The sequence below is a fragment of the Bos javanicus genome, chromosome 4 (assembly GCF_032452875.1).
Source record: "Bos javanicus breed banteng chromosome 4, ARS-OSU_banteng_1.0, whole genome shotgun sequence".
In the NCBI taxonomy this organism is placed as follows: domain Eukaryota; kingdom Metazoa; phylum Chordata; class Mammalia; order Artiodactyla; family Bovidae; genus Bos; species Bos javanicus.
The window spans coordinates 43,222,857-43,243,893 of NC_083871.1; the positions used below are offsets into that span (position 1 = coordinate 43,222,857).

General features: G+C 37.0%; 1 protein-coding gene across 14 annotated transcripts in view; it reads left to right on the forward strand.

The window, feature by feature from the left end:
• The window catches only part of MAGI2 (membrane associated guanylate kinase, WW and PDZ domain containing 2), a 1,471,158-nt gene that overhangs the window by 875,959 nt on the left and 574,162 nt on the right, over nucleotides 1-21,037 (forward strand). The gene's annotated exons all lie outside the window — the stretch shown is intronic.

Sequence of the window (21,037 nt, forward strand, 5' to 3'; positions counted from 1 at the left end):
GGACTGGTTGGATCTCCTTGCAGTCCAAGGGACTCTCAAGAGTCTTCTCCAACACCACAGTTCAAAAGCATCAATTCTTCCGCACTCAGCTTTCTTTATAGTCCAACTCTCACAACCATTCATGACTACTGGAAAATCCATAGCTTTGACTAGATGAACCTTTGTTAGCAATGTAATGTCTCTGCTTTTTAATATGCTATCTAGGTTGGTCATAACTTTGCTTCCAAGGAGTAAGCGTCTTTTAATTTCATGGCTGCAGTCACCATCTGCAGTGATTTTGGAGCCCCCAAAAATAAATTCTGCCACAGTTTCTCCATCTATTTGCCGTAAAGTGATGGGACCAGATGTCATAATCTCAGTTTTCTGAATGTTGAGCTTTAAGCCAATTTTTTCACTCTCCTCTTTCACTTTCATCAAGAGGCTCTTTAGTTCTTCTTCACTTTATGCAATAAGGGTGATGTCATCTACATATCTGAGGTTATTGATATTTCTCCCGGCAATCTTGATTCCCGCCTGTGCTTCATCCAGCCCAGCATTTTGCATGATGTACTCTGCATATAAGTTAAATAAGCAGGGTGACAATACTTGATGTACTCCTTTTCTGATTTGGAACCAGCCTGTTGTTCCATGTCCAGTTCTATCTGTTGCTTCCTGACATGCATACAGATTTCTCAAGGGGCAGGTCAGGTGGTCTGGTATTCCCATATCTGTAAGAATTTTCCACAGTTTATTGTGATCCATACAATCAAAGGCTTTGGCATAGTCAATAAAACAGAAATAGATGTTCTTCTGAAACTGTCTTGGTTTTTTGATGATCCAGCAGATGTTGGCAATTTGATCTCTGGTGCCTCTGCCTTTTCTAAAACCAGCTTGAACATATGGAAGTTCATGGTTCACGTATTGTTGAAGCCTGACTTGGAGAATTTTGAGCATTACTTTACTAATGTGTGAGGTGAGTGCAATTGTGTGGTAGTTTGAGCATTCTTTGGCATTGCCTTTCTTTGGGACTGGAATGAAAACTGACCTTTTCCAGTCCTGTGGGCACTGCTGAGTTTTCCAAATTTGCTGGCATATTGAGTGCAGCACTTTCACAGCATCATCTTTTAGGATTTGAAATAGCTCAACTGAATTCCATAACCTCCACTAGCTTTGTTCATAGTGATGCTTCCTAAGGCCCACTTGACTTCACATTCCAGGATGTCTGGCTCTAGGTGAGTGATGACACCATTGTGATTATCTAGGTCATGAAGATCTTTTTGTACAGTTCTTCTGTGTATTCTTGCCACCTCTTCTTAATATCTCTGCTTCTGTTAGGTCGCTACCATTCTGTCCTTTATTGAGCCCATCTTTGCATGAAATATTCCCTTGGTATCTCTAATATTCTTGAAGAGATCTCTAGTCTTTCCCATTCTGTTGTTTTCCTCTATTCTTTGCACTGATCACTGAGGAAGGCTTGTATTGTAATATTAACCTATAAAGAGACACATGATGAAATCTTGAGCAATTTTATTTGCTCAAGCTAAAATATGTGCAATTTTATGTAACCTAATTTTGCCTCAGTCCCATAAACCTTCATTAAATAAGGTTCAGTATTGAGTGGTTGCAAGTAAGCTTGTAAGGTCAGGAACTGAGAACTATCACAGACATTGAATTTGTGAATGGATTTAGGGTACAGAACAATGGTAAAAGAAAGTCTAAGGTGTATTAAATCAAAACAAAGAAGCAGAAGATAAATAATCTGGAACAAAGCCTTTCATTGAATTTAGTGTGTTGCTAATGCTTGAATCAGAGAGGTCTTTAAGGATTATGTGTATTTCAGGAAATCGCTGAGCAAGTACTCTTGCTCAATAGTTCTCAAAGTGTGTTCTGTGCAACTGTAGCCTTGCAGGATAGTCTGGAGGACACAAGCATTTTCTGTTACACCTAAAGTTCCTATCCCAGTGTTGCAGACTGTAGTTTACTCACAGTCAGTGGACATTAAATATAAGCAAATTGGAGAACACTCGCTTAAAAGACTTGCTTAAAACACTTCTGTTTTATATGATTAATAAAATTCTTTTTTTCCCCCTCTACATTCCATTTAATATCATCAGAATTAATGTTCCCTGGCTACATTTTAGGGACCCTGCTCTACTTAGATGATTTTGAATTTCAGAGGTATAAAAAGTTATTAATATTTCAGGAATATTCACATAATCTACTGAGTTAGTGATAGGAAAGTCCAGATTTTAGTGAATTGGGTGGGAATTAATTGCAAAGCAAATTGTACAAATGCTTTGAGAAATTGTTTGGCGATATCTCTTAAAGCTGAACAAATGTCTGCACCCTGACCCAGCTATTCCTTTCATTTTTACTAGTTGGAAAACGCAAGAACAGGAATGGGTATGGCATTCTTAAAAGTTGTGAACTGGAAATAAACTAGATATTGATTGATAAAAGAATGAAAACCTAAATTGTGAAATATCCATGCAATAGATCACCGTGTAGCAGTGAGGTCAGTAAAAGTCTTACTACCCACAAACACATACATTAATCTCGAAAACAAACAGCTGAGCAATAAAATAAAATAAAAAATGGCCAGACAAAAAGAAGACATGCTGTGTAACTTCATTTCTATAAAGTTTAAGATGAAAAATAATAAGGGTAATCAATGGGAGAAATCAGAGTAGTGTTTGCTTTGGGCAGGATGAGTGACTCAGAAGGGTCAGGAGGAGACCTCTGGGATCCTGAGAACATTCTTCATCTTCACTTGGGTGTTTGCCTTGTGGAAATTCATCATACTGCATACTTAATGATAGTGTAGTTTTTGTGTATGCACACAAATTATGAATTACTTTAAAATAAATTTAAAGTTATAAATAAACATTTTAATATTGCTGTCGAAATGATTTAATGTTTAAAATTTTTTCTCTCCTTTTTGCCCAGAAAATTCTTACTTACATGCAAGTGATACTAGGCATGACAAAATATAAATCTACCCCTCAGACTCTGATTTACCATATGCCTAGATATTTAACTAATCCACTCCAGTGTTCTTGCCTGGAGAATCCCAGGACAGAGGAGCCTGGTAGGAGGCCGTCTATGGGGTCGCACAGAGTTGGACATGACTGAAGTGACGTAACAGCAGATATTTAACATGGACTTTAGAGCTAACAATGTCTTGCCATTAGTGTGTATTTGGGTGTGTGTGCCTGGATGCATGTGTGTATAACAAACAAGTTCAAGTAAAACATGGGGACATATGATAGTATTATTCATTTATTTGACCATTTAGTTAATGTTCTAGGCAGTGGGAATATATACATGAAAAGGATAGAATAAATCCCAGATCTCATGGGCTTGCATTTTAGAATATGAAACAAATTAAACACCATATAAACAAATAAATGTATAAATAAACACAAACAGTAAAACATTAGATAAGGATTTGTGGCTTTTAAGAAAATGAAGCAGATCTAGGGAATAATGACTGTGTGTCTGTATTAGAGGATCATTTACTCTGGTCAAGGTGAGGGAAGACCTCTCTGATAAGATGACATCTGAGCAGTCTTGAATAAAGTTAAGGACTGACTAGACAGCTATCTGGAGGAAGGTAGATTTAGTCAGAACAAATAATTGGTAGGCCTGAGGACAGAGAATATGCTCAATGTTCCAGGAGTAACATGTAAAACAAGGTGGCCGGGACAAAAAGAGCAAAGGAGAGTGGTTTGGGAATAAAGAAAGAGTGATTATATTCAGGATATATTTCAAAGGTATAATGACAAACTTGGTAATAAATTGGATATGGGATCTACGAGAAAGAAAAAAATTCAAAAATGACTCCACTATTTTTGGCCTAATCAACTCACAGATTAGAGTTACTATTTAGTGAATGGAGGAAACTGTAGGATGTATAGATTGAGAAGGTGGAATAAAGAATCAAGCATTCAGTCAGGGGCATACAAAGTTTGAAATGCCTATGAGACATCCGTATTCAGATGTGCACCTAGCAGCTGAATATATGAATCTAAAGTTCAGAAGAAAGATTGGAGCTAGGATATACATTTGAAAGTTGTTTGATACTAAATTGCAGTTAGTACAGGAAATGAGTGTGTAGATAAAGAAATGAATTAGTCTGAGAACCAATGTTTGTAAACCTTAAACATTTAGAGTTTGGGAAGACGAGAAGGAACCAGAAAGAGAGATTGAAAAGCAATATTGAGTGAATTAGGAAGAGAATCTGGAGTGTGTGAGTTTGTAAAGGTCACTGGAAAAGGTATTTCAGGAAGAGACTTATTGATTATCTCAAATGTTGCTCAAGGTCCAAATAAGATGAAAACAGGGAAGGGACCAGTGGATTTATACTGTAGACATTTTGGTAATCAGAGTAGGAGGAATTTTATTGTAATTGTGGGAACCAAAGCCTGGTTGGAATGGGTTTCAGGAATGATCTGGAGAAAGATTGAATATGGAGCCCTCTTAAGGGGATTTATTCCAAGGGTAGCAGAGGTTGGGTGATTGCAAGAGAAAGATGTGAGGTGAAAGTCAGATTAGTTTTTAATGACTGCAGATATTCTAAAATCTGTATATAAATGGTTGAAATGATCCCATAAATGAGGGAAACTGGTGGTGTACGACATATAGAAGCAGCTGCAGAAATGAGGGAAGCTGGGTGTCAGAAACACCTGCAGAATATTTACCAATATATAATAAATGTAGGTACAACCTGATTAAAGGGCTGATTTTTTTGTAATCTCTTTTCCTCTAAAAGTAAATATCTGATTGGATAGTTGATGTATAAGTTAACATTTTAATCATAAATTTCTATGAGAGAGAAAAAAAATCTTATTTATTATGCATTTTGGTTGGTTATATTGGAGAAGGAAATGGCAACCCACTCCAGTGTTCTTGCCTGGAGAATCCCAGAGATGGGGGAGCCTGGTGGGCTGCAGTCCATGGGGTAGCTAAGAGTCAGACACTACTGAGTGACTTCACTTTCACTTTTCACTTTCATGCATTGGAGAAGGAAATGGCAACCCACTCCAGTATTCTTGCCTGGAGAATTGCAAGGATGGGGGAGCCTGGTGGGCTGCCGTCTATGGGGTTGCACAGGTGGGAAACGACTGAAGCGACTTAGCAATGGTTGGTTATAGGTACATTGATGGACTCTTTGTTATTATTGAGGTTTTCAACATATTCAGGAGACTGCTTACATCTCTTTTTGCATAATACTTACTTATTACCTGGAATAAAGCAATCCCATTAGCATTCTGATGTTCAAGAGCCTGTTCTATATTCGCTCTTCTGAAATGGCCAATAAGAAAAGTAGTAGAGAAAGTAAAGAGAAATAAAAGCTTGAAAGTTAACTGCCTGTCAATTATGAATTTGCTTTTTCAGAGGAGTTAGTTATCTAGAAATGTTAGAATAAAGGGGCTATATATAGTAAGGAAGCCTCTTGTTTATTGTAAACTGCATATTTTATTTTACTTTTATTTCAGTAAAATTATAAACTGCATATTTGGCTAACTTCCCTTGTAGTTTAGCTGGCAAAGAATGTGCCTACAATGCGGGAGACCTGGATTCAATCCCTGGGTTGGGAAGATCCCCTGGCGAAGGGAAAGGCTATGCACTCTAGTATTCTGGCCTAGAGAATTCCATAGACTGTATAGTCCATGGGGTCGCAAAGAGTCGAACACGACTGAGCAACTTTCACTTTCAGGCTTTTTAAACTCATCTTACAAAACAGAGAAATGAGCTCAGAACAAGAGTTGGTTAGTTTCCATATCTAACATAAGAGATCTAGGGCAGAAGTATTGAATGGAATAAAATTTCAGCTTTTTAGTTTATGCATTCAACTTTAAGATTCTTTAGCTTGATTACATACATTTTTCTAGGTCTTGATGCTGTGAATAATAGTTTTCTATATTATTGATTAGCAGTGAGAAAAAAAAACTACTATTTTAAAATCAGCTGTGTCACTTAAATTATAAAAATTATAAAGATGTAAAAAGGCATGTTATCTGATAGAACTTTTTAATAGTATTAGGACATTTAAAGTGTCCATGGTATTATACAGAGCATGGATTCTTCTATATATAGCTTGCTCATCCAGGAGTCTACTTTCTGCTGACCTCTGGATGCAACTGTTTGAACTTTATTCATCTTCCTCCTCTTTTCTACTGTGGCTGTTAATAAATAGCACTATCCTTTTAGTCATCATAGCTGGACAACTTTATTAAGCCCTCTCTCAGCAGTGAGATTTAGCTATGATAAATAGTTACCCTAAAAAAAGTTAAGATTAATCTTGTTGGTATACTTTTCACTAAAGTATTCCTTCTCACCATGCCCATGGCCATTCTTGCCTTCATGCCTTTTCTAATACTCCCCAAAAAGTAGTCAGAGTTTCCAGATTGTCAAGGCCTTCAGGATTTGTCCTCTGTCTGATGTTTCAACCTTTTCTCACTCTATTCCCTAATCACCTTGTTTGCCCAAGGGAAGTGGTCTTCTGTCCATACCATTTCCTAAACATGCTCTCAGCTTTCCTACCTCCATGCCTTTGCTCACACTGTTCTATGAGCCACAGGTTGGAGATCAAGAGACATTTTCCTACTAATATCACCTAGGGAAACTTTCCCACATCTTTGACTTTTTAAAATCCTCTGGCTCTTGATGGACCATCTCAAATATCAGCTCACTTTCAGCCTCATGACCCTTCCTGGAATCACTATCTTTGCAGTGTCTCTGTAATGCTAAACTAAAGCATTATCCTCATTTTAAAGATGACTAAACCGAGGCTCAGGGAGGTTTAATGATCTGTCTGCACCACAGAGCTAATATGTGGCATCCTGAGACACCAAAACCATGCTGTTTTAAGGCACTCAGCTGCCTTCTAAATGTTCCTTGACTGAATGAAGAAGTAAATGAATTTGTCATTTTCCATTTTTCATAATTTAAAATCGGGAAGTACTAAATGGTGCTTCTCTGTCAGTAAGAAGTCTTGCAGGACTAGAACAAAGTAGATTATTACTGACATAAACTGAAAAATGAGAAAATGTGAGAAATTTCTGAAGGGAAGCCAACAGTAAGGCCGTATTGTCTGTGAAAGAAAATGAAATGAAAAGCAAATGTTTTCATCTTTTACTTATATGTTTTAATGATGTAGTGTGTGAAAATAACAACAACAATAAAAATAAATGTCTTGAAATAACCTAGAACAGTTATTAAGTGCTTCATACAAGGGAGACATTTTTGGATATTTTATATATTTGTTTTTTGTTGTTGTTTAGTCACTAAGTTGTGTCCGATTCTCTGTGACCCCATGGACCATAGGCCACTGGTCTCCTCTGTCCATGGGATTTCCAAAGTAAGAATACTGGTGTGGGTTGCCATTTCTTTCTCCAGGGGATCTTCTTGGCCTAGGGATCAAAGCTGCATCTCCTGTGTTGGCAAGTGGGTTCTTTACTACTGAGCCACCAGGGAAGCCCCATTATATATATATATATATATATATATATATTAACTTTTTATTTAGCCATCATGCCAGTTCTGCAAATTAAGTATCATCATAACTACTTTATGATTGAAGGAAAGGGGGCCAAATAGATAAAGTCACTTGCTCTGGGTTAAGCATTAGTGTTACAATTGGAATTCAGAGATAAAAGACAGCAGCATGTACTCTATTGATTTAACTGAATAATTACTATAGAGACAGAGGATAACATATTTTGAGGTTAATTTTTAATCACACTTATATAAGTGGCGAGAGCTAAAGCTTTTAATGACACTAAGACCATGACTCCTAGTCCCTTATATTAAAAAACCAATATAAAGCAGAAATAATATAATTCCAAAGAACTTCAAAAGTTGCCCAAATTCCTTTGCTAAACAAATGACCAATAAAATTGATAAATCACTGGATCACTAGACAGAATTAAGATCCCTGTCATCACTACAAAAGCTTCCAAGTATTCAGTTGTAATAATACTTGATCTGAAGCAGAATATTTTGCGTATGTTTTAATATATGTGAAATGTAAGATGTTGACTTTCAGGGTTAATCCAAGCCCACAGACTGAATAAAATTAACTCCTGTGATATTGAAACATTGGGCAGAATAAAAGCAGAGTTATTCTGCATGAGCCTAATCTCTCCTTCAGAGAGCCCCTAGTCAGATCACCAGGCAAATGTGTGGTGTTCTCCGATGGTTATCCAGCCCAACTAGCCTTGCTTATGCCACTGGCCTATTTGGTGGTGATCCTTTAGACTCGATGTAGCTCCCATGTTGACAGAATTTGAAAATTTTTGGTCTCCCTTTTATCATATAAATTAATCATGTTCTGCTGATACAGTGTTACCAATTAAAAGAAAAAAATCTATTCAAAAAGTACTTTGATTTGATCACATTTAATTTAGTTCCTAATTTCTGAATTAAATAAAATTTAAAAGAATCTCATAAACTCATACTTGTTTGCAGTCTCAGACACTCTATTTGTACTATGCTTTTGATATATTATTGCTTGATACTTAAACTATAATATTGGTCACTGTGTCGATTTACACACTTTCTTTCCAATGACCACACCAGTGGAGAACAGACTCGGCATAGGCATTCGGTTTTTTGGTTTGAAAGATACGATCTGAGAAAGAGCATGTATAGTTTGTCTTTGAAGGGGCACTTAGTGCTTCTACCAGCAGAATTTATCATAGCTCTTAGGGTTGCCTCTGAGAAGAGCCATCTGCCTGGGGATTGAAAACACGGCTGTGGATGACTGAGGTCATATGGCACTCAGTTAATTTTTATTGGGGACCTCAGCTCTGGCTCATTTCCTCACTTTCTTGAGTGGCTCTAGTTTATTGCTTTTTCATGCTCCAGGTTTCCCAAAACTCATAATCCTAGAATCAATGTTACTTTGCCTCATAAACCTAATGGCCAAATGCTTGAAGAGACTCCACTAATTGTCACAGTGGACAGGCTTGGGAAGGTGTGTGAGGTCCCATGTGGCCTCTGAGACCTGCAGAGAGATCTTACCATCTCTGGTCATCAGTTTTCTGGGAGCCCATGTGAATGTGCCCCAAACTAGCAATTGCCTTGCATATTCAGCAGTCATCTTTGAACTTCTCCTCTGTCAAATTATGAAACTTGTTTAGTACAGTCTTCATTATCTTGCCAGGGTGTCTCAGCAGGACATTAAGATGTTAACAGAGAACTTAAAAACATTCCAACTAATTATAATAAATTTGTAAATTCCCTTTTTTCTTTCCCACATTCTTATTACCACTACTACCATATTGTCATTAGGTGAATATTCTGGCAAGAAATTCCAATCGAATGATCATTCGTTAATTTTTGTTTTCCCCACCAAAACAGAGAGAGATGGAGAGTGAATGTATTTTCAGACATAATTATGATGACTTCAAACTTCACTTTAGAATTACTAAAATGGAAAACAATAGTTTGCTGGGGGGTTTTTGTTTTTATTTTTTTGCTTTACAGCCAAAAATTAAAACAAAAATTGCTATAAAGCAAAAATTTGGTAGTGGAAACCTGGAAAAGGTATAAATTCTTAAAATTCCTCCTGAGGGATGTGGTTAGGAATAATAAATTCATGAAAGTTCTCTTTGAATAAAAAAAAGCCTCATCTATCATACATGACATTATTGTCTAAGACATTATCTTATAATGTCCTGCAAAAACTTTTTGTTTCTGATTATCAGATTCAGGAGACAGTGAAATTGTCTTGTAAGAGTATATTTCAGTCTACTTAACTAGATATAATTTTACCTATTTCACTGAGGAAAAAACTGAGGAAACATGATGCTAAAGTTCAGGTCACTTAAAATCACTTCATCAGCTGTGTAAATAGCACATGCCTTTTTGCATTCATTCTTCATCTCCATTGCTATGTTTCAATCAGATGTTCATTATTCTACCCTACTATTTGGATTCCTTAAATGCTAAAATGCCACATGAGTAGCGGAGAAATTTCTTCAGGCTTTTGTGTGGTTATTGTTGCTAAGGAAACCATTTCCTTTGCACTGCAGTGTATGGGACATCTGTGCCATGCTGAATCTGCTACAGAAAGACACAGAACATCAGGAATAGAAAGCGAAAGGAGGGAAGAACATAAAATAACAAAACAGGAAAAGTAATACAAGTAGAACTCCTTTTAAATAACACTCTGCCAGTTATATATATATAGATAGATAGATATAGATAGAGATATAGAAAAAAGTAAGGTATGTATGTGTAATTCTCAGCAACATGGGATATATTTATGCCTATCACTGCCAACTTCTGGACTAGGTCTTTTTTTTCCCTTCAGTAAAACTCCTGGTGGCACTTACTCCTGTAGGGCCCTGCCAGTCTTATAAACCTCATCACGGCCATTATCACTTACCAGAGAAGGAAACATTGACAGTGTTGCAGTGTTTGAGTCAGTACGCCTCTCAGACCCGGTGGTCTTCTAGCCTTATCCCCAAATCCTACCCCCACTCATGTCTTTTTTTTTTCTCATACCCTCTCCCCAGGTAGTGCTAGCAATTAAGAACCTGCCTGCCAATGCAATAGATGTAAGAGACACAGGTTCAATCCCGGGGTCCAGCAGATCCCCTGGAGGAGGGCATGCCAACCCACTCCAGTATTCTTGTCTGGAGAATCCCATGGACAGAGGAACCTGGCAGGCTACTGTCCATAGGGTCACAGAGTCAGACATGACTGAAATGACTTAGCACAGCATATGTCCTCTTGCTTACTTTTATGCCCTAAAGTAGTTTCTTTACTCCTACTTTAGACTTTCCCCTGCACCCTTCCCTGTCCTCCCCAGAATATTTATTTCTAGTAAATAATTCAATGATCTCTTTTTTTCCTGCCTTGAAATCTGACCATCCCCTGAGGATGCTGCCTGTTCTGCAGTCATTTCAAGAGAAGGCTGACCATTCTGTCAAACCCCATAGTCCTTAGGCTCAGAGGATGAAAAGCTGGTCTATATCCTACCTCCTCTTCTAAGCGTTACTCTTCCATCCTGACCTAAAACCTTGTCTTCTTAACAAACCCTTCTTGTCACTGACATTGACCTCTCACTGTTACCTGCCACCTTGTCAGTCCCTTTATTCAGTCAAGTGTTGGAGCTCGAATTGCAATCTTTCTTCATGCTAATTTAGAATATTTCTTCATTCATGTAAGTCTCACAGTTACTAAACATTTTAACTCTGCTGTCTATTCAGTTTCAACCAACATGCCCAGGACTGTGCACTTGTTAACAACTTCAGAAGTGTAAACATGAGTCTCTCATGACCTCATTCTTACCACACATCTTTTTCCACCTCTCAGAAAACTCCAGCTCTTGATCTCAGTATCTCCTGGTTTCTCTTCTTTTCTCTCTTTGTTTCTATTAATCCTGACCCCTTGGTGTTCCTTCACCTATCCCGAAGATGTTTTTTATTATGTACCACTGTTGCTTCCTGAGTCTTTTGTTACCCCTCTATGAATCCCTATCTTAATCTCGCTCCTTTGTTTTTCTGCAGCACCTGCCCAAGATTCCCAGCCTTGAGCACGTGCTACAGGATGCCTCATCTTTCACTGTGTCAGCTGAGTATATAATGCTTGATAAAGTTGCCAGTTGATAGAACTCTACACTTAAATCCAAGATTTTCATCCTGAGCCTTATCCATGTACCACAAATGTACCACAAAGGCTGTATATTATCCTTGCTCAACATTCACTCTCATTCTCCCAGATAGCAATTCCCAATCCTCTCAGAGGTAATCCATCCTTATAAGGAACAAGAGGATTGTGTAAAGGCTAAGGAAGCAGTTAGGAAGAAATTCAGTCAGTTCAATTGCTCAGTCATGTCCAACTCTTTGCGACCCTATGGACTGCAGCATTCCAGACTTCCCTGTCCATCTCCGACTCCAGAGCTTGCTCAGACTCATGTCCATTGAGTCAGTGATGCCATCCAACCATCTCATCCTCTGTTGTCCCCTATCATACTGAAAACCCCATGAATAGTATGAAAAGGAAGCAGTTAGCTGTTATCAAAAGGAAGAATAGGAATTTAAACGAAGATTTCACTATGTCTAAAAGCAAGAAGAACTTTTGGTTGTATATTATTGTTGATGGTGACATAAGAAAGTCTTGTTTCCTAGAATACTTTCTTTTGAAACAACTAAAGAATTGGATTTATATTTCTTTTCCCACCTTCACAATTTTCTTTATTTAAAAAATTTCTAGATTAACACTTAAATCACAGGTTATTTTAGAACATGATCATTTACGTGGTCTATTGATTACTTTTTATCACATCAAATTTGACATTTTTCCATGTCATTTTGTTCATTCTCCCTTGGGAACTCTATTCTTTTTTATGGCTTCAATTATCACCTCCAGAATATTCCCCCAAACCAATCTGCAACTCTCACCTCTCTTTTGAACTTCAGTTTCAAATGTCCAAATGTCAGTTTGACATATGCATGGGTAGTCTGCTGTCACTTCCAACTCAGCATGTTGAAAACTAATTTGTCTTACTGTCCCCATCCAAATCAGTTGGATGATTTCCATATTTCCATACTATGTACTTTATCCCAAGTTCAAACATCAGTGTTAGCTTTCATTTTCCTTTCTTCCTCTTTCAAGGATATATTTTCTTTTTCTGACGTCAGTTCTCACACAATCAGAATTCCCTTGTTTATTCCTATTCTGTGTGGAAGTAGCACATACCATTATCTCTCTTTTTTCATCCTTCAAGCTGGAAACCCTTGGTGAATATTGCCTTTTGTCTACAAGTCCTCGTGTAAACATTTTTATTCATTCCTTGTTTACCAGTCGTTTTTAGTCTCTACTTTTTTTTTGAATCATTCTCTTTCCACTTTCTTCCTTGCAACACTGTTGTTCAATATTAATGAAATTGGTCAAGGAAGAAGATGGGATGGCAATGTATGTATGTGTAGTTTAACATATATATGTAAAGTCATGTACATGTTATGATGAAGATTCTGAGTCACAGAGACAAGAATTAATACAAAAACTTAGTGAGACAGATGTACAGCACTTTAAGCTAGTGTAGGTTCCTTTTAAGCAGGACAAGCTTAAGCTGACCTTCATACTAATGAGCACCAGCATGGGAAATTACTTAATGTGAGACCATGTAGTATATGCTTTTTGACAATTATTCATAAATATCAAGTTTTAAAAATCATTAACTGCTTAAATAAGCTCTATAACAGTACAGAAAACACCATTTGAAAAACTAATCTTTTCTGAACAGTACACTTATTAATGACCATTTCTATTTTCCTTTCTCTTCCTGAAATGTAAAGAATTTGTCAAAAGAGTGATCTCAAATTACTTAGATAATAAACCCTGTATTATACAAGTCAACCTAGGGATAGAGACAAGAAACTCCAAAAATAAACTTAAAACTGGAAAAATTAAGAAAACTAACATACATATATATCTTTCCTGGACCCAACCATTATTGCTTTTGATTCTGTTTTTTTGTTTGTTTTTATTCAGATTGCAAGCTCCCAAAGCAGCGCTGTAATCATGCAAATATTCCCTGTAATAACTTGGGGACACTCACAGAGGCCTTCTCTCTATTATCAGAGAGCACAGTACAATTTATTGAGCTGCAAAAATGGAATTGGGTCCCTCAAATTTAAACTTTGCATCATGTATAGTTAAGTGACTGCATAGCAGCATCCTGCACATGACCGTGATTATTAAATGAATGACAGTTTAAAATCTTCCTGGTGTGCTGAAGGCTTTGCAGAAAACAAAGGGGTCTCAGATGGTCTGTTAGGATTGCTGCAAAAGCACACTGTATGATCACCCACATTGGGTCTTGATATGAAGTCACAGCTGGGAATATTACAATTATTTTCATACTTATGAGAATATAATTGTATTTTATGACCTCTTATGTGATAATATAGACCCAAAAAGTCAGTGAAGGAACTAAAGAAAGAAATGCTGTAAATTATCACAGAGTTGTAGTCTGTCCTCCTAGAGTAGGGCTTTAGGTTGATTTCAATGTTTCCAACATTTTGCAGAGTCAAAAGAGATGATTTTCATTGCCTCATTTGCTAAAAGCACATTTAAAAACTAACTTTAAAAGTGAGAAAAGGGAACCCTCTTACACTGTTGGTGGGAATGCAAACTAGTACAGCCACTATGGAGAACAGTGTGGAGATTCCTTAAAAACTGGAAATAGAACTGCCTTATGATCCAGCAATCCCACTGCTGGGCATACACACTGAGGAAACCAGAAGGAAAGAGACACGTGTACCCCAGTGTTCATCGCAGCACTGTTTATAATAGCCAGGACGTGGAAGCAACCTAGATGTCCATCAGCAGATGAATGGATAAGAAACTGTGGTACATATACACAATGGAGTATTACTCAGCCATTAAAAAGAATACATTTGAATCAGTTCTAATGAGGTGGATGAAACTGGAGCCTATTATACAGAGTGAAGTAAGCCAGAAGGAAAACATAAATACAGTATACTAACGCATATATATGGAATTTAGAAGATGGTAACAATAACCCGGTGTACGAGACAGCAAAGAGACACTGATGTATAGAACAGTCTTATGGACTCTGTGGGAGAGGGAGAGGGTGGGAAGATGTGGAGAATGGCAATGAAACATGTAAAATATCATGTAGGAAACAGTTGCCAGTCCAGGTTCAATGCATGATGCTGGATGCTTGGGGCTGGTGCACTGGGACGGCCAGAGGGATGGTATGGGGAGGGAGGAGGAGGAGGGTTCGGGATGGGGAACACATGTATACCTGTGGCGGATTCATTTTGATATTTGGCAAAACTAATACAATTATGTAAAGTTTAAAAATAAAATAAAATTGGAAGAAAAAAAAAAATAAAAATAAAAAAAAAATAAAAAAGCAAATAATCAAATAAATTTTTCAATGCAAAAAAAAAAAAAAAAAAAGTGAGCCTTAAAGTTCATTTTTCTTTTTGGCAATTGTAAATTTTTTAAGAAAGGTGTTATCATCATGAATGATGCTAAAGAAATACTTGAAAGACATAAAACTATAAAACTCTTGTAAGAAAACATAGACAAAGCTCCTTGACATTGGTCTTGGCAATGATTTTGGGGGGGTATGACACCAAATGTACAAGCAACAAAAGCAAGAATAAACAAATGAAACTACATCAGACTTCTTCATAGCAAAATAAATGACCAAAAAAGTGAAAAACAACCCCCTGAATGGGGGAAAATATTTGCAAATCATATTTTTGATAAAGGGTTAATATCCAAACTGTATATGGAAGTCATATTAATACAACAGCAGCAATAACAATAACAACAGCAAAAAAAAAAAAAAAAAACTGATTAAAAAGTGAGCAAAGGAACTGAATAGGTATTTTTTTTCCAAAGAAGATATATAACTGGGTAACAGGTACTTGAGAGGCGTTCACATCACTAGTGATCAAGAAAATGCAAATTAGAATTACAGTAAGCTATCATCTCATAGCTGTTAGAATGGCTGTTATCAAAAATCAAGAAATAACAAGTGTTTGTAAGAATGTGGAGTTAACAGTTTCTACACTGTTGGTGGAAATGTCAATTGGTTTACCCACTAAGGAAAATAATAGAGTGGATCCTCAAAAATTAAAAATAGAACTAATATTTTTACTTAAAAAACCAGAGGAACTTTTTGGCCAGCTATGTATATGTACACACACACACACACACATTTTTTAGCCATAAAATGCGAAGGAAGTCTTGCCACATATAACAACAGAAATGTACTTTAAGAACATTATTCTACATTAAGTAAGTCAGACAGAGAAAGATAAATACTGTATGATCTTATGTACGTGTGAAATCTTAAAAAAAAAAAAAAATCTCCTAGAATCAGAGTAGATTAGTAGTTCACAGAGGCAGGGGTTTGGGGAAAATGAGTTAAAGTGGTCAGTGGGTATGTCTAGTTCAGTTCAGTTCAGTCGCTCAGTCGTGTCCAACTCTTTGCGACCCCATGAATCGCAGCATGCCAGGCCTCCCTGTCCATCACCAACTCCCGGAGTTCACTCAAACTCACATCCATCGAGTCAGTGATGCCATCCAGCCATCTCATCCTCTGTCGTCCCCTTCTCCTCCTGCCCCCAATCCCTCCCAGCATCAGAGTCTTTCCCAATGAGTCAACTCTTCGCATGAGGTGGCCAAAGTACTGGAGTTTCAGCTTCAGCATCATTCCCTCCAAAGAAATCCCAGGGCTGATCTCTTTCAGAATGGACTGGTTGGATCTCCTTGCAGTCCAAGGGACTCTCAAGAGTCTTCTCCAACACCACAGTTCAAAAGCATCAATTCTTCAGCACTCAGCTTTCTTCACAGTCCAACTCTCACAGCCATACACGACACAGTTATAAGATGAATAAGTTCTGGGGATTTAGTATGCAATATACAGTACAGGGGCTATAGGTAACTGCTGCTGCTGCTAAGTTACTTCAGTCGTGTCCGACTCTGTGCGACCCCATAGACGGCAGCCCACCAGGCTCCCCCGTCCCTGGGATTCTCCAGGCAAGAACACTGGAGTGGGTTGCCATTTCCTTCTCCAATGCATGAAAGTGAAAAGTGAAAGTGAAGTCGCTCAGTCGTATCTGACTCCTAGCGATCCCATGGACTGCAGCCTACCAGGCTCCTCTGTCCATGGGATTTTCCAGGCAAGAGTACTGGAGTGGGGTGCCATTGCCTTCTCCTAGGTAACTGTAGAGTGTTATATATTTGACAACTACTAAGAGTAGATCTCAGAGTTCTCAGCACACACACAAATAATGATAACTATATAAGATAGATGTGTTAAGAAACCTTATTGTAATAGCCACTTTCTAATATATACATACATCAAATCATCATGATGTACACCTGAAATTTATAAAATGATGTGTGACAATTATATCTCAATAATACTGAAGAAAAGAAATGCTTGAATCCAAAGTAAAATCTCAATACTGTTTATGTTTTCTTGCTACCGTAGGTATTGATCACAGATGAGCCAGAGGATGTATACACAGTTTGGGCACATTTACCTGGCATAATGTCCATACTTATTTTAAAAATGATGCTTGTTTTTTTCTTTCCATGCCTGATTGGTCTTGCGTGAGAATTTAGAACTATGTTAATGGCATAAACCTCTTCTATTCCAGTTATTTCATGCCAACTTTATAACACAAAACAATTGCTAGTCATTTTATTCACATATTCAGTATTTACATATTCATTTTTTCACATTGTCAAAATACTCATGTTAGGAATTTATTATGTACATTGTTACTTTGTAAGACATATTTAGATAAGACTATCTATCTGAGATTATCTTTAAGTATAATATAATCAAAGAATTTGTAGGAGAATTTAGTCATATAAACAATAAACTATAAAAAAGAAGTGTCATAAGAGTTTTAGGAATGTTCTAGAGAAGTTCAGTGGAGAGAGACTACCTTAATTTGCTGGGATGAAAGACTTAATGGAGTCAGTGATATATGAGCTAAAAATTTAAGATATTTTCCTTATGCAGGAATACTCAATTATATTTTAAATAAACAATAAGTAATAAAAAAATAAGTAATAAATACACCTCTCCATTTGCACTGAAGTCAGCTCTGGGCTGAGTGAATAATTTTTAAGATTTAAAAAAAAAGCTTTATTAGTGCTTTGTACAGAATGCAAAACATACACAACTGAGTTAGGAGACCAGAATTTCACTCAGTGTGTACCTAGGCAAGTCAGAATCCTCTAGATACCATTCTTCAGCTATAAAATAAGAGTCTTAGACAAGACGGTTTTCCACATCCACAATGCTCAAAGTGGAGACTTCCCAGTAGAGGAAGCATGACATTTCAGGCAGAAGGGAAAAGGGAGTGTGTTTCTGTGAGGAAAAACCTTAAGACATGAAAACAGGAATGTGTAGTTATCTGGAGCATAGTGAGCAAACCATTCTGTCCTTACTCTTGGCTGTAGACACGTTCATCCCCAGAGCTATTGCTCTCCAAAATAACTTTCCAATTATAAATCAAGAGCACTGCCTCTTCTTACTCTCCTCACTTCTACACATGATCCTATTTCAGTCTGCATCTTCAGACAATTACTAGCCTCCAATCCAAACATTCTAGGGGTGTTTAACAACTTCAAGATATGATAAGAAGCAATAGCCCAAAGTAAATGAAGGATTCTAGAGCTGAAGCCCACGAAATCAGTTCTTGTTGGTGCTAACATGAGACTTCACACACGGTCCAGCTCAGTCCGTCTTTGGTGACTGTTGGGGTCAAGTTCATCAGCTAAGGGTGCATGGCCCTGAGCAAGAAATTAGAAGACCTATAGTGATTATATCTCCTCTGGTTCTGCCCTTAACCACAGACAGCCCTTCAGTAAGTCATTTGCTCACTGAGATTCAGATTCTCCACATTTCACTTGACAGTGCTATTAATATCTTTTCTGCATCTTTCAGATACAACAATTTAATATATGTGAGGACTTTTTGGAAAAATACAAAGTGTTGAACAAATGTAAAGTGTCATTTGATTGAAAAACTTTCCAGATATGCTCACATATATTTAAGGCTTATGGTAGTCACTAGGTCCTCTTTTAAACATAGTAATAGATTTACTGATGTTATTGCAATGCTCTTATTAGATGAAGGCTTCTGCCCACCCACCGGTGGTTAGTGGGAAGAGTGGAAGTAGAGGTTGTAAAAGTATATAATAATGTGACAGAAATATGCAGGCAGAAATGACTATTTAGATAACAGTATTTTGGGCTGAGTACTATAAAATGCTAGATCTAAGATTAGCCATTGACTTAGTATCCATCTATGAAAAATGTTTATTGACTTTCTGAAATGTGGTAATAGGTTTTTTTTTTTTTTCCTTTAACATCCTGAAATAATAATGTGCTGTGCTTTAATCAGCAAGTGGCAACATGAATAGGTAATAAAAACTCACTTCCCAAATGTAAATAGTAAGCTTCCAGATATCATTTTATCAACATCTCTATAGTGGTGTTTATAATTGTCTTTGGCCATTTAAATTTCATAATAATATCGTCACATTTCTCATTGCAATTTCATATATACAAACTGTTTTGTAGCCAGAGTAGTTAATTTTGTGTGTATATATATGCATGTGATATACATATATATATACACACATACATGCATATATACATATATGTATGTATGTATATGTATATATATACATACACACATTCATATGAAATACATGTGAAATAATTTTCACTTAATGTATTCATAGGTACACATATACACGTATTCATGTAACGTTTCTGATAGTTGGTCGTTTATTATATATAAAAATGGAAATATTCAGTCTAATAGATAACAGTGCTTTATTTCAGATCCAAATTTCATGACATGATGACTTAGATCAAACTGTTAGATTGTATTTGTATAAATAAATATAGAGAATATTTAGGTAGAAAGTTTTTGCTCTGACTTTTATGTTTAAGGGACAAAAAATAGTTAATAATTAAAGAATATCAGTTTAACATAACTAATATCTGAAGATTGATACCATCTCTAAGAAATATACTTCTATAAAAATATGTGACAACTATATAGCAGGCTCAAGATATCCACTTAATTGAAACCATTAATTGTGTCAATCATATTGACTACAGACTTTCAGACTTTGTATGCAGTTCAGCCTATTTGGACAATTGTAAAAAACTGAATTCTTTATAAATTTTGCATGTCAAGGAAACTGTTCTTGTGAGGCATTGCCTGTCAGAATGAGGAGATGCATGTGAGCTTGTAGAGTTACTTCAGAACCACAAATATGGTTCTGAAGCGTGATTATCTTAAAAATGTGACCAAGATCAAGATGGTGCTTGAGGCCCCATGGAGCACTTACACAAGATCCCACACAAGCCTTGGTGGTCTGTTTATCATCTTTTCAAAGACAGCTAGTTTTGTTCTGTGTAATTATGACTAGTCTACCTCCAAACATGTTTCCTTTCAACAAAAATGGAAGCATTTTAAAGGTCACCTTTGAATCAATACCTATGCCAAACTATCTTGCTCCTGGAGAACATCTCAAAATGCATTTTCCACAATGATAACTTAGTACTTTCTTCATTATTATTTTTTTAAACAAAGGGGACACATTTTCAGGAATAGAAACAGAAAGAAGAAACAACCACAGATTTTACTAAGTAGTCACAACCTGGTAGAAACAGCACTTCAGGACTGAGGTCAGATGCATCTTGAGACTTGGCACCACACCTCTTCTTCCTGTGGGAGTATCCTCCACTGCCCAGGGGGCCACTGCCTTTCATTTTCTGGGCATAGATCAGATACACATAGTAGGGAGCAATGTGTCAGAGTAGATGAAATAAAAACTTCAGATTTATTCAAGATCCAAACCCTGGGGCTTCCCTGGTGGTTCAGTTGTAAAGAATCTGCCTGCCAATCAATGGAGACAAGAGTTCAATCCCTGGCCCAGGAGAATCCCACATGCCGCAGAGCAACTAAGCCTGTGCACCACAGCTACTGAGCCTGTGCTCTGGAGCTCGGGAGCTGCAACTACTGAAGTCTCGTGCCGTAGCTACTGAAGCCTGCAGGCCTTAGCACCTGTCCTCTGCAACAAGAGAAGCCACTGAAATGAGAAGCCTGTGTACTGCAACTAGAGAGGAGCTCCCACTTGCTACAACTAGAGAAAAGCCTATGCAGTACCAAAGACTCAGCACAACCAAAAAATAAATAAATAAATAAAATTATTTTAAAAAAGGAAATTGTTTACATGAGCAAAATTAGATGCTGGTCAAGCCTGAACCATCCAAGTAATATAGTATTCCCCTTCCACAGTAAAATGAAGCTTCCACATATTACTATTCCAAAAAATAATATTTTACATCGTATCTCTGCCACTTAATAGCTATGTGATTTGAGGCAAAGTAATTAACTCTCCGAGCTTGGTTTACTGATCTGTAGAAATGCCTATGTAATAGAACTGTTGAGTGTCTAAACCAATGTGTATAATACATAGGACAGTGTCTAGAACATATAGGAGCTTAATACTTAGTA